A 13,644-nucleotide genomic window follows, 5' to 3' on the forward strand; every position below is an offset into this window, starting at 1 on the left:
TAAAGCTCAACTTGAACCAACAAACGATGTCTTGATTGGTAAATGTAATTTAAATCGTATAAAAAATCGGGAAAAAATAGTATAAAAGGGAGTTCAGCTTCCTTCTCTTTGAACTCTCATCAACTCCTGTCATGTTTGCATGATTTTTTTTTTTTGGAATGTAGTCATGAAAATTTTATATTTATACTAACTTTAAAATGTCCTATGGTTCATCGTTTATTCAATAGAGGGATGACACTACAAAGCTGTCCGCTATTTGGAATGATTTTGTATTATTAAGGATTTTATTTTCTGGAATTCCTAGCTGATGATTTTTCTGTAGCAGGTTTTAGGAATAAAGAACAGTCGATAAAAGTTAAAATAATAATAAAAACAATGAAGGAAACGTAAATAACCAGTCCGAAACCACAAAATCATATATACGAAAATGAATATAATTTATGACGTTCAAAAATAAATAGTATAATTAACTTGAAATAACAAATATATATAAAAAAATGAGATTACTCATTAAGAGATAGTGAATATGAACATATGCAAATATTAAGTCAATTCTATAAAATTATGTGAAATGAATCATTTGAGTAAAAATTAAATAATAGTATGATGAAGAATTGGAAAATAAAGAAATAAATCGAATGAAATATAATACACCAGAATATAGCTAGAATAAAATGAAAATATAATATAAAACCCGGTAAGGGGGAGGCCGTCATTATACTTGGAGGGTAATGGACGACAATTTTGTAGTCAATGACGTTCTAACTGAGGCTCAGCTATTGCTGTTACCCTCTTGCCATGATCAGAGCTTTAATAGCTCAATAACACCTTATCCCTACACTGTCCTCTACAGATACGGGGAAGATGAAAAGCATTCTTGCTTCGCCCCTTTAAGCCAGTCCTTATAAGGACTGTAAGAATCGACCGTGAGATGCGGTGATTAAGACCCTTGGAGGGGCTGTAGCAATGAAGTTCTAACTGAGGCTCGGCTATTGCTGTTACCCTCCTGCCATGATCAGAGCTTTAATAGCTCAATAACACCTTATCCCTACACTGTGCTCTACAGATAACGGAGAAGATGAAAAGTATTCTTGCTTTGCCCCTTTAAGCCATAAAAGAAAAAATTCCCTGTGTGGTGGCCGGGATGAGAATAGGCCTAACGTAAATCCATGCGTGTCGTAAAAGGCGACTAAAATGGACGCTGAGTTTCGAGAGTTTTGCTCTCTGAGGTTTCTTCCGGAATTTCGCTCCCGGTGAGGGGGCGCTTAGATAGATTTCGGGAGGTGTGCCTGGGAGTGCATATTGAGTATCCGGGGAGGGTGTTCTCCGGCACAGCCCGGTGAGGGGGGGGGGGGAATTTGTCGGCGGATGCCTTTCCCTGGAAATGAGCGGTTCTGCTCGGTGGTGGGGAAGCTCGTCACTGAGTGAAGCCAACGCTGAGATGGACGGTCTTTCGGCCACTATGGAGTGGTCTAGGGATCGTCCTAATTTTTAGAGACGGATTTACTTACATATAAGCACCAATGTAGTAGGTCATGCATGTCGTACGAGGCGACTAAAATGGGTATCCAGGGAGGGTAATGAATGGCAATGCAGTAGCCAATGAAGTTCTAACTGAGGCTCGGGTGTTGCCATGATGAGAGCTTTATATAGCTCAATAACACCCTATCCTTACACTGTCCTCTTCAGATAACGGGGAAGATGAAAAGCATTCTTGCTTCGCCTATCTAGCCAGTCCTTTTAAGGACGTTTATAAAAAATAAAATAAAAAAGGGAAAAAAAAAGAAGAATGCGAATTGTATATCTGAAATAAAAAAGAAACAAATCAAAAGAATTCAGCAAACATATTATAGATCAAACATAATCATAATAAGGCCTAACAACAAACAAATCAAATTATTCAATAAATCGGATTTGTGTCGACCTCTCTGAACTTGTGAATATCAAGGATATTAAATAACTAGCTCTGTCGTACTTTCATTTTGTTCGCGAGCTCATGTTTTTCCCTTAGAGATATGTTCTGGATCTGTTTTCAAAGAGAGAACGCTATTATCATCTTTTTCGGAAAAAACAAAACCCGCAGCATCTCTTTGATCTGTATAAACACTATTACGGACGAACGGAGAAGAGACTCGCTGTTGTACGAGAATAAAATTTCTTTCGGACATCTCCATCAAAGTAGCTCTAGAGCATCTATTAACATTATATTTATGCCGAACGTTAAATATTAAGTTTCATCCGAAAGAGCGCATCGAAAGGCTCAACGGAGAGAAGCAAGCGATCGATGTCCATTAGAGCTACTTGGGAAGGCGATGAAAGATGTAAAGTTATTGTTAAGAAAACAATTTTTCACCTTAATACGGCAGCGTCGTCATCGGAGTCCTGTGTACCCGCACCTGAAAAACACATTAACCCCAACGATGGGTAACCTTATATTCCACTGATGCAAGGGAGGACGCAAAAACGGAAGCAAAAGGGTGGGATGCAGTAGGGGAATAAAAGGGAGAAAATTAACGTTATATAAAATCCCTATGCAAAAATATATTTTCTGGGATTTTTAAAAGAAATACAGAGGCTCACAGGGAGATAGTACACGTGCTGTGTAAACAAACTGTTACTAGGATACGAACTGAATTTTAATGTCAATTTAAACAAAAGGGTAAAAAATAAGATAAGAGTGCATGAAGAGAAAATGCATTCAAATAGATGCTTTAACTTTGCATAGTGAAAGGAAAACAGTGTTTCCTATGAAAGTTTGGTATTTGGTATAACGTGGTTTTATTTATTTTTCCATAAAAATTTATATATATCTCTATTAGAAATATAAATGGTGTACTATATTTTCTTAAACTATACTTTTAATTTTTAAACATTTCTTTATATTTTTCATAATTTACTAATTTAATTATAAATGCTTTTATTTTTAATAATATTTCTTAACTATTTTTTAATAATAACAAAAAAGGCTATTAATATTCTCTGATTGAATACTATAGAACAGAAAGGAATAAAATATTAAAAGTTCTATAATCACTGTAGCCAACAAAGTAATGATCTGTTATCTTAGTGGAATCCAAACAAAAAAAGTTCAAAACCAGACACAGATGGGATTTAACTATTGATCAAATGATATTTATAGTTTTCATTTTTTTAATTGAAATGATTTTTTTTAATGAGACAATTTTAATCCTACATCTTGCGGTCCGAAGTTGACATATTTGGATAATTAATCTACTCTGTCATTTAAAAATAGAAAATTTAATAAACAAAAAAAAAAAATGACTACTCTAACTAAATTTCAGATGTAAGGATAATTTACATAAGATTGTTAGCGAAAATTATAGAAATATTATGATATATACGAAATTATATTCTTTACTAATCAGTTTTTATTAAATAGAAATAAAAAAAGCAAATTTATCTATAATTATACTCTGATTTTCTAAGCTATCCAGCGAAAATATGGCAAATGGCAAACGTCAGCCGTTATAAGTGCAGATATTCAAAGAAAAACGGAATTATTGTGATTATTTGTGAAAATAATAGGAAATGCTGCATTGGGAAATAATATAAGCTGTTAATTAGAGTAGAAAAAAATCGATGTTTTCCATTGATCATTCGATTTACTTAAAAAAATTATTTTATTTAACACATTCAAATTTGGCCACATATGGCGCTAAGGTATAATCTCTATGACCTTTTCTGTGCCTTATTTTTTCGATATCCTAATTACCTCGTGCATCTACAGGTAGATATAAAACACACAGTGAGTAGGAAAGAAAATCCGAAAGACTGTTGAGTAGCCTATCAGCCCAGTCATTCAGTGTAATACAAATAATTATTTTTCTTTTCACGGAGCCTATTTTCTGTTGTGTAACTGACAAGACTGGGTATTTCTAATGAATACGTTAATGAGGTCCCTTAGGACCGCTACTAGTGAAGTTACGACAGAGATGTGCTGTTTACCTTCTGTTGGACGCCGCATATCCAACAGCTTCATTATATCCAGCTCAACGTAAACGAGAAAGAGGGTTAACAAATAAACTCAAGAACACACAATTACACCGCGCTGAAAAGGCATAAAAATCTGATAAGACCATTTGAAATGTGCAACAGGTTAGAAAAAAGAAAATGTGTTGGAGTCGGTTGGGGGGGGGGGGTGCTATGAAATTTTATATTAAACAAGTGTGGGGAGTGTGTGTGTGTAGGGGAGGGGGGCGCTCGTATTCGTAAATAAGCATATGTGGCTGATTGGTTAGTCCATATTTCTGCTTTTTTTTAAGAGTATTTAATTCAGAAATCCTTTAGAGTATGGATCGAGATCGATCCGATGGCAAGCTAGATATCATCGTTCTTCACCAGCCCTTCTACATTATTCACAACGGACAGGATATATATATATATATATACATACAGAGAGAGAAAATACTCCCAACGCATCGAATAAGCAATGGATTCTACCTATCGTCGGTCCCAAAATATGATTTTTAAGGCGTCCTCTATTATGTGGTGCATTTAATCGAATCTCAATGTCGGAATACTTCCCATATCATATCTTTCGGGTCATTCACCAAAATAACAATTGTAGAAAAACTTTGGTGTTTATTGTAGGCAAATAAATTAAATAAAATAAGAATAAAAATTAAGATGGGAAGCATCAGACTACGTTTGATGTTGCAATACAAGAATAAATATCCAATATTATCGCCGATCTATCTATCTATTATCTCTTTCTGTTGCTTATCTATATCTTTATATTAGTTTTGTTTTAAATTTCCCATAGAAATGTCAATAGAATTATCGTTCTAAGAGTGCTTTGTTCTAGAGGGCGGTATGAAGGGTTCCATTGCGCACCGCTACAATAAAAAATTTCAAAGAAAATCTAATGACTTCTAAGGTCTTCCACTAAAGATTTGTCCTTCGTCCACATGAACAGTTGTTATTTAAAAGAATAATAAAAACTCATTACAGTCACAGAATCATTAGTCCGTTCATTTTTTTTTTCCCTTCTTTCTGAGAAATGAAGCTATGATGGATTCCCTTAATCTCTCCTACCCCAGGGTATTTCTACGTCTTGCACGAATCCCTTAAGTATAGCCGTAGGCAGTAGTAATGGTGTCACAGACTTTTATTTCATGTGACAGTGTGGACACACAATACCAAAACACTCTTAGCATGTCGGTCCTAACTACACGAAGCGAAGAAACTGCCCTTGAAACTTTAATAGCTGGTCTACCAGCACTGGGAGGCTATCTTATCCCAAGGTGCCGATAAAAATCTGGACTCTAATTCTCACACATCACGTTTCGTTGGCGAAATGCGAGAACCGACTTTTATGTTGCTTCGAGAGAAATACATCCGATAGAGAAGCAGCTGTTTTTATGCTCACTCGGACTTATTTCTACGATAATCGCAAACATCCATGTTTTACCACGTTTGTAAACTCGAAAATAAATATAAGATGAAAAACTTAAACTGCAATTCACTCATTAAAAATCTTTAATAATTCAATTCTACTTGGATGTTGCAGACCGTTAACAGATTTAACCTACAGAATATTGATATAATAATGCTTACAATAAATTAAAATGGTGTATTAAAATATTCTAAGTAAACTTTTTATTTTTTATTTTTAATAGCATTTTACACTATACTGGAAATCATGTTTTTATTTTGTTAGTAAAAATATTAATAAAAGTTTAATCCTTTTCCATTTATAATGCAATTAGATAATTATTTATGATATATTTGATTTATCAAGGAAAAGGAGTTGCATGATAGACTACTTATGTTTTGTAGGTAAAAAGTAGTATGGAATTATGGGAGAAATTACCCTGGCCAATAAGAAATGAATGGAACACTAACAAAAGATTTTACAATTGTGACGATATTTGATGTTTTTAATGAAACCCACAGCGCAGTATCAGCTTTATTTCATTTTTTATTTCATTGCCATGTTTCGGCACTCGATGCGCGGGCCAATTTGAGCACGATTCTGATTTTTTAGGTAACGATGTTTGCTGCTGATGAGAGAGATAACAGTGAAGCAATATAGCATTTATTGCCCCGAGGAGATTACTGTGTACACCTGGGCTCATATCGTTAGTGAGTTGCTTTCTCTCTTAGTAAAGCTTATTGGATCGCGCGCACAGTAAGGAATGTACGCTACGAGGTGTTAATATATTTCTACCTCTTTAGACATTAATGAACAAACGTCTCGTGCAACTCATCGCAACAACATTTGCCCATCTACACAATCGGGCGCCGAAAACTGAACGCAGAGAAAAGGAGGTTGAGAGAGAGGATGGGGGGGGGGGGATGAGGAAAAGGCACGAGCTACTCGGCGACATAGTTACATTCCATTCGTTCACTTGTTCACTACAGCAACGTGATTGATGCAAGAGCCTGCACTTTAATTCAGCTCCCCTCCTCCTCCTTTTCCCCCAATCTCGTATAATGTTGCTTCTTTTTGTTTCGCGGATTCTACAGGCATCACATGATCGATTTGAAAAGGGGAGGATACACTGAGGCTGAAGCGAATAGTAGCTATTTCGAAAGTCGCAATATATCAGCGGACCGACTTAATGAAAACTAACATAATCCGAGCATCTGCTTGTATTGAATAAAGGCAAAACAGCTTCACTCTCGTGTTAACTGTCAAAATGACGTTCACAGCTCCCCCAAGTGGCAGAAATAAATCCATCGGTGAATAACATGATTAGAACGAACTAACAGAGAGAGGTGGTGAGGATGGGCAGCCGCTACTCGGAAAGAGGGAAGTGAGATGGACACACGCACGTACGTAGAAGAGAAAGGATTTTAAGAAGACTCAAGGAATTTACGCATTCCGGGTTTGTGTCTCCCTATTATTGACGACTTGATGCTACCAAAGCTCAGGAATAAGCAAAGTAGCACGTAACAACGCACCGACTCGCGCATTACGTCAGGGCTTTGGATCCGAGAGAAGTGCAGGAGGAGGACACCGTTGGGGACACTTAAGAGAGGGAGGAAAGAAGTCATAAAGCCGATCGACCACGACCTCCGTTCACTTACCTGCGTCCCGATGTCTAACGAAACTGCATCGCGGGCGCTACTAAATCATGCAAAGCCTCCGGGTTTCCGGTGACGATACGTCGTGTGATTTGGCGTGACATTCGTTGCTGGCCGAGGTCTCTCATTTCTTTGCCATGCGCTTCGAAAGACACGCGACACGTGTGCCAATATTCGATATTCCGCCCGTCACCGCCAATTCATCACTAGAACCCCGGGGCGTTACCGCTGCATGACTTAGAGGGCGTTGGCCAGTCACCGACTTGTTTGGAAACTCAAAAAGAACCGCAGTTGATTTTTATATTTTGGCCGTAAACTGGTTTATGGGAGTCGCACGTAGCTTTTTTTTTAGGTGTCAAGGATGACCTAAGGGTGACGAGTATCCAAAGAATTCGGTAGAGCACACGAGGTTAACGATAGCACTTAAGAATACAATGGCCGTTAGGAAAACTGACAGCCCTATAAATGTGCAATTTTCTGCTAGAAAAGATTTCATTCTTCGATCACTGTTTAGGATTTGGAGTCAATTGTTTATGCGAAGAACGTTAGTTACTGGAATAGGAAGCTTTACAAGATCCATTTCGATGGGTAACATTGGGTAACGATGGGCTCGCATAGCATTGTTAGGACGAAAGAATTTATCCTACGCTGCTGATATAAGGATTATGAATAGTCCACTGAGCCTCCGCAGCTCAGTCAATATGGGCGAAGCCCTTTGGTCGGAAAGACGTAGGTTCGATTCCCGTCAGTGATGTGAGGAATCTTTATCTGGTCTGTCTATTTCGACGAAAGGTGAGTTAGTCGGTCTCATACGGAGGTAGGGGTTTCTTTCACCCGGAAACTCGTGTTTTTCGTTCCCCAGAACAAACCGGCCGCGTGAACACACACATGGATTACAGTCATGAATACGTCCCAGCCATATGCCGCTCCTGAGCCCGGATAAAATTGGGGGAGTTGGGGAATGCAATGGTGAACTACCCTGTAAAAAACCTACGGTCGGAAACGACTGAAAGGGAAAAACCAATATTCCACTGGTAAAATTAGTCAAGGATTTATTTATTCATATGGAGTTTTCTCCCCCGTCCTTATTGGGGCGAGCTGAGCCCACTCATGGGGGGGGGGTAAGTATTTATGGCTGTAGATTCGTGTGTGTTCAAGGGGCCGGTTTGCCTGCTTGCGGGATGAAAAACCTCAGATAAACTGTGGGAAAAAACCCTGCTGTCCACTTCCAAGACCAGCTAACTTGGCTATGGCAGATCCTTAAGCTCCTTACGTCGGCGACGGGAATCGAACCCAGGGCACTCTTTTCCCAGGAGTGTTGCGAAGCACAAAGCCACTAGGCTAACCGCGCGGACTAGTCAAGCATTAAAAGTATAAATATCTTCATCAATTTCAATGAACGTAACAGTTTGTAAAAAATAAAATAAAAAAAAGCTTTACCCAATATTATTTGTGTGGTGTTTTCATAATCACTGTCTGAGCGTAACGAACTCATTACAATTCTATTGAAATTCTGCAATATTCTGTGTAAACGACTTTTTTTCTTTTCTTTTTTTTACTGCTTTACTAACAGAGTCACTTCTATTCCTGGCAATCCCTTTCTCAGCATCTCAGAGATTAAAGAATATTTCAAAACTCTCTTCCAAAAGCTCCCAAGCGATTTCTTTTCGAGACATGATAAACGTATCACTCCATGAATGTTGGATAGCTGCATAAAGTGACTCTTATATCTTTCCATTTGTTTGCCAAAGAAAACGATGGCCTTACTACGTCATATATTACAATTACTTCATCTTCTATTTGGAAATACTTCTGTCTCAAGAAGAAAAAAAAAAGGGGGGGACTTTTCTTTGACAAGTGATTCGTTTATCGCATTTCGTCTTCGATATGGACACCGATAGTGTTTTAAGAGTAGGTACGCTTTTGAACTCCACCCCCTCCCCTCCCCTCACTCTCTGCCTCCCACTACACCGCCAACGATATGGATTTGAGCTTTGTTACCTTTTACACTAACTTCCCCATCCATCATCTTCGACTCAGTTATAAAGACATTTATTTTTCTTGTAGACAACCTATCTCGCGCGCACCTTCTGCGGACCCTCGCTAAATCAGCAGACGTCTCAGTACTGGAGGAGAGGTTTAACATTACATCCCGCTTCATTGACTCCCACTGCCATTTGTGGTGACATCGGAGCGTGCCGCACATTTATAAGACATAACCCCTTCCCCCCTTCTTCTTCCCCCCATAGAAAGTTTCATTTCCTCCCCTTCTCCCACATAGATATTGATTTCAACGTTATGATTTCTATGCACGAGCTGAATTTTGAACAGTGGAATTAAAGTCATGCAGCATGAGATGCGCTAGGCCCGAAGGTTGCCAATAGAACACTTTGAAAGCGGTTACTGCATGTGCCTCTTATGTTCATGAGTGAGAGAAGATTTTAGGTAGTTTTTTTTTTTTTTACGTTTCTTTTTTGCTATATTTACACCAATCGCTATTCGAAATTCGGTGTAGTTAAACAGGAATATTTTGGAGAGAGAGAGAGATAGGAGAGGTAGAATTAACAAAGAAGACATATAAAGAAACATATTCTGTTTTATCGGTCAACCGAATTCATCTATTTACACCTTATCAAGTACGTCATCAACCATTAATTTTGAATCTCGTCTCCATGACAACTATTGCATTGTTCGATTTATTGTGTAAGTTAAATACTTTTCTACTGGATTCCTGCACAGTTTTTTTTTTTTTTTTATCAGTTTTAAAACTTATTACATTGCAACGTTCTCGTCGATGTAGTATAAGGTCACTCGGCTCTGATCATATCCTGAGACACCATTATAACTAATATGAACTATATAAGTAGTTTAATGTAGTATCATTGAACAGTGAGACATCTCATCTACGATTGAAATAATTTGTGAAAAACATAATTCTCATGGATGATACAATAGGATGATTGCAATACAGTAAATTGTTCTATTTGACTTCTTTCCCTACGCGTTATTCCCGCTTCCTGTGCAGGGTCCGCGTATTACTTAGATGCGACTTCTTGTTTAGTACCACTCCCAAGCGACCTGTCGCCGGGGGAGAAAATGTATATTTTTGACTGTAGCAGCGTATGTTCACGAGGCCGGTTTGCCTGCTTGCGGAATGAAAAAAAGGCCAGATAAACTGGCAGAAAAAACCCTACTGCCCGCGCCCAAGACCGGCTAACTTGGCTATGGCAGATCCTCAAATTCCTCACGTCTTCGACGAGAATCGAACCTAGGACACTCCTTCCCCAGTCATATGGTTGCGAAGTGCAAAGCCACTAGGCTAACCGCGCGGACTAAAGTGTTCTATTTGACTATAATTACATAAATCACAAAATAAAATTTAAATTCATTGTGCAAAATGTGCAATTTTAATCACACGAAAATTTTCATCCATAGCAGCTAAATGAAATGTTTAGTGCATACTTTAGAAAAAACGTAGAAGCTTAATCATGGTAGGTGTAACACTGTATTAAAATGACCCATTTCTTATAATCAGGATCAATTTAAAATAGGCAAAGCAAATCGTCCAAATTGTCTAAACTCGTCACAGAGTTCAGACAGGGACCATGTGCTTGCTGCTCTAATTTTTGCATTCCTATTTCATGTAACCTTGTTATTATAGTCTCTGCTGTGTGTATTATCACGCTGTTGTTTCACTAAGTCGTTTCCATAAAACAGAACCAATACATCGTAGGCAACACAAAATTATTCAGAATGTTAGTATAATGCTTAAGTCGGATTGAGTTGGGACAGAGTTTGTCTGTTTAGCGGATGAAAAAGTTAAGTCAAGTTTCTGGTGGTAAAATCTCCGCATGAGAAAGGCTGACTCACTCACTCTTAGCTGAAAATTCTTTATCTTTATAAAGGTTTTTTGCGTCCTAGATGGGTCAAACCCACGAGAAGTCTCTCCATATTATAACAATACATCCATCTGAGTTAGTAGATGGAAGTATTCGAGGCAAGGATGTACGTGACAAATACGAGGGTGTGCAGAAAAGTTGTGATAATCATCATGAAGAATAGAGGTAGAACCTTAGTTGAGGTGTTTATCAGAACTGTTCAGCTCCCCCCCCCCCCTCGTATATCGTTTGTACAAACATACAAATATAGTTTGTGACCATGTTTCACTTGCGTACAGCCGTTCACCAAAACTATAGAATTTGAATATATGACGCCGTTAATCCCTAAAGGGAAACCAACGAAGCATAGCAGAAGAACACAAACCATTTTAGTACTCTCCCCCCTCTCTTTTTGTAGGAGGTACTTTTCACCATCACATTTCCGTCTTTTAATATCATTATCCTGAGATGATTTCGGGTAGTCTATTTATACCAAAATCGCACAAACTTCTTGATGACTAATAATATGATAACCTCTCGATGGAAGTCGATGAACTCAAAACCATTTTCAGTGTTCTTTGAACTTTGCAAACATAAAAGAAATGTTTCTGTATGTTACACATATCATATAGGGTTAATGTTTTTGAACTAATGCAACGAGTTATGAATATACAGTATTATTTAGAAAGCAGCTTTCTCACGCAGTGTACCGTGCATTCTTTCGAAACCACATCCAAAATTGGGTGGTAAATTCTTATTTATGATAAAGATTCTTCACGGGATTCGAACCCAGGTCTTTCCAACCAACAAGCAGCATCGAAACTGATTAAGCTACGGATGCTTCTAACCAGTTTGTATGATTTTAAAATCTGACTCGTTAAAATCAATAGCCTATTCATTCAAACAAATCTGATGTTTGTCTAATTTGACACCTTTAATTCCGTACACTTAAAAGTTTATTCCAGCAAACAAATGATTTAAAGATATTTGTAATGATCAATAAATGAACTGAGATATAACACAGCTTGAAGATTTATAGATGTTTAATGCAACGACTTAATCGTCCAATTCAGCGATGATTATAATTAACTGGATTCTACAGTCATTCAGATAATTATTAATGTCAACTGAAAAGACAGAGCTTGTTCATTTGATAGCCGCGTTTAATTTTAGTTCAGTGACTGAAATAGCAAACTAAATACTCAACTCAATGGAGAGTTTAGGTTTAAGTTACTTTACAGTTTAAGAACCTCTAAATTCAAAATAAAAATATAACAAAATAAATATCGAATAAAAACTAAGATGATTGTATTCGTAATTTTTTTTATAAATAATTATTAGAGAGTATTTTAAAATTGCAGTACGTTAATATACACCATTTTATTTCTTGTATATAGAAAAATTATAAATTCGCATTAATAATTTGACTCCGTGAGATGCGGTGATTAATATTCTTGGAGGGTAATATAATAGTTGGTAATGCTGTACCAATGAAGTTTAACTGACGTTCGGGTGTTACTGTTACCCCCCCCCCCCTGGGGCACTGAGATTCGAGAGTTTTGAGTTCGCTCTCTTAAGGTTTTTGTGTTAAGGGAGCAATTTGAGTCTCTGGGGTAAATGTTCTCCGGCACGGGCCGCTGAGGGGCTTTGTCAGTGAATGATTTTCTTCGGAATTTGAGCGGTGGTGGCGTGTGGGTGGAAGGCCATCACTGAGTGGAGCCAACGCTGAGATGGACGGTCCTTCGCCCACGTGGCCTAGGGATCGTCTGAATTTTTAGAGACGGCTTTACCTTTAAATATGGAAATGAAGCTCTAACTGAGGCTCGGCTATTCCTATTACCCTCCTGCCATGATCAGAGCTTTAATAGCTCAATAACACCTTATCCCTACACTGTCCTCTACAGACAACGGGGAAGATGAAAAGCATTCTTGCTTCGCCCGTTTAAGCCAGTCCTTATAAGGACTTCATACAGAATGGTTTGAAAAACTACCACATGAATTCGCCGAGCTTCATGTCGTAGTTTGAGAAAAGTCCTTTTTAGAACTTCCAGGGTAACGAATGGCAATGCTGTAGCCAATGAAGTTTTAACTGAGGCTCGGCTATTGCTGTTACCCAGCCATGACTAGAGCTTTTAGCTCAATAACACTCCGTCCACACAGATTTTCTTCATTCAGATGACGGGATAAAGAGTCAAGAACTCAGTCCATCTCCCAGTTCTTTTAAGAACTTCATACAGAATTTTACGAAGTGCTTGTGTTTCATAATAGAATCCAAATTATTTCCAAACTTTGGTGACGTATTAGTTCAATGACTATTGTAATATAAGGCTGATTCTTCATTTCACTGACTCAAACATTAGATGCTTTTGAGACCTCTTAATTTGGTTACATTTAATTCCATGACTCAAATATCAACTGAATGACTTTTGAGCCACTTAATTTAGTAGCATATTCAGTTCAATGACTAAAATGTTTAATAGAATGACTTTGAGTTGCTTAATAACACGTCGTTTCGATTTTCTTGTCATTTAAATAAACATGGGAAAATGACAGGAGGAAGAAAAAAAAACGGAAATGAAAAATAAACTCCAAGTATCCCAGAGGCTTGATGTTGCAGTAGTGTGTGTGTGTGTGTGTTGTGATATTTCACTTTGCATCTAGAAAGGCAGGTCCGTGTCGACAGGAAATGTTACATCACCGTTTAGTGTTTACTAAG

General features: G+C 37.7%; 1 protein-coding gene across 3 annotated transcripts in view; it reads left to right on the plus strand.

The window, feature by feature from the left end:
* Nucleotides 1-13,644, plus strand: part of LOC150109305 (irregular chiasm C-roughest protein-like) — a 641,937-nt gene that overhangs the window by 195,040 nt on the left and 433,253 nt on the right. The gene's annotated exons all lie outside the window — the stretch shown is intronic.

The sequence above is a fragment of the Typopeltis vanoorti genome, chromosome 2 (genome assembly GCF_054136105.1).
Source record: "Typopeltis vanoorti isolate ZY-2024b chromosome 2, IOZ_Tvanoo_1.0, whole genome shotgun sequence".
NCBI lineage: Eukaryota > Metazoa > Arthropoda > Arachnida > Uropygi > Thelyphonidae > Typopeltis > Typopeltis vanoorti.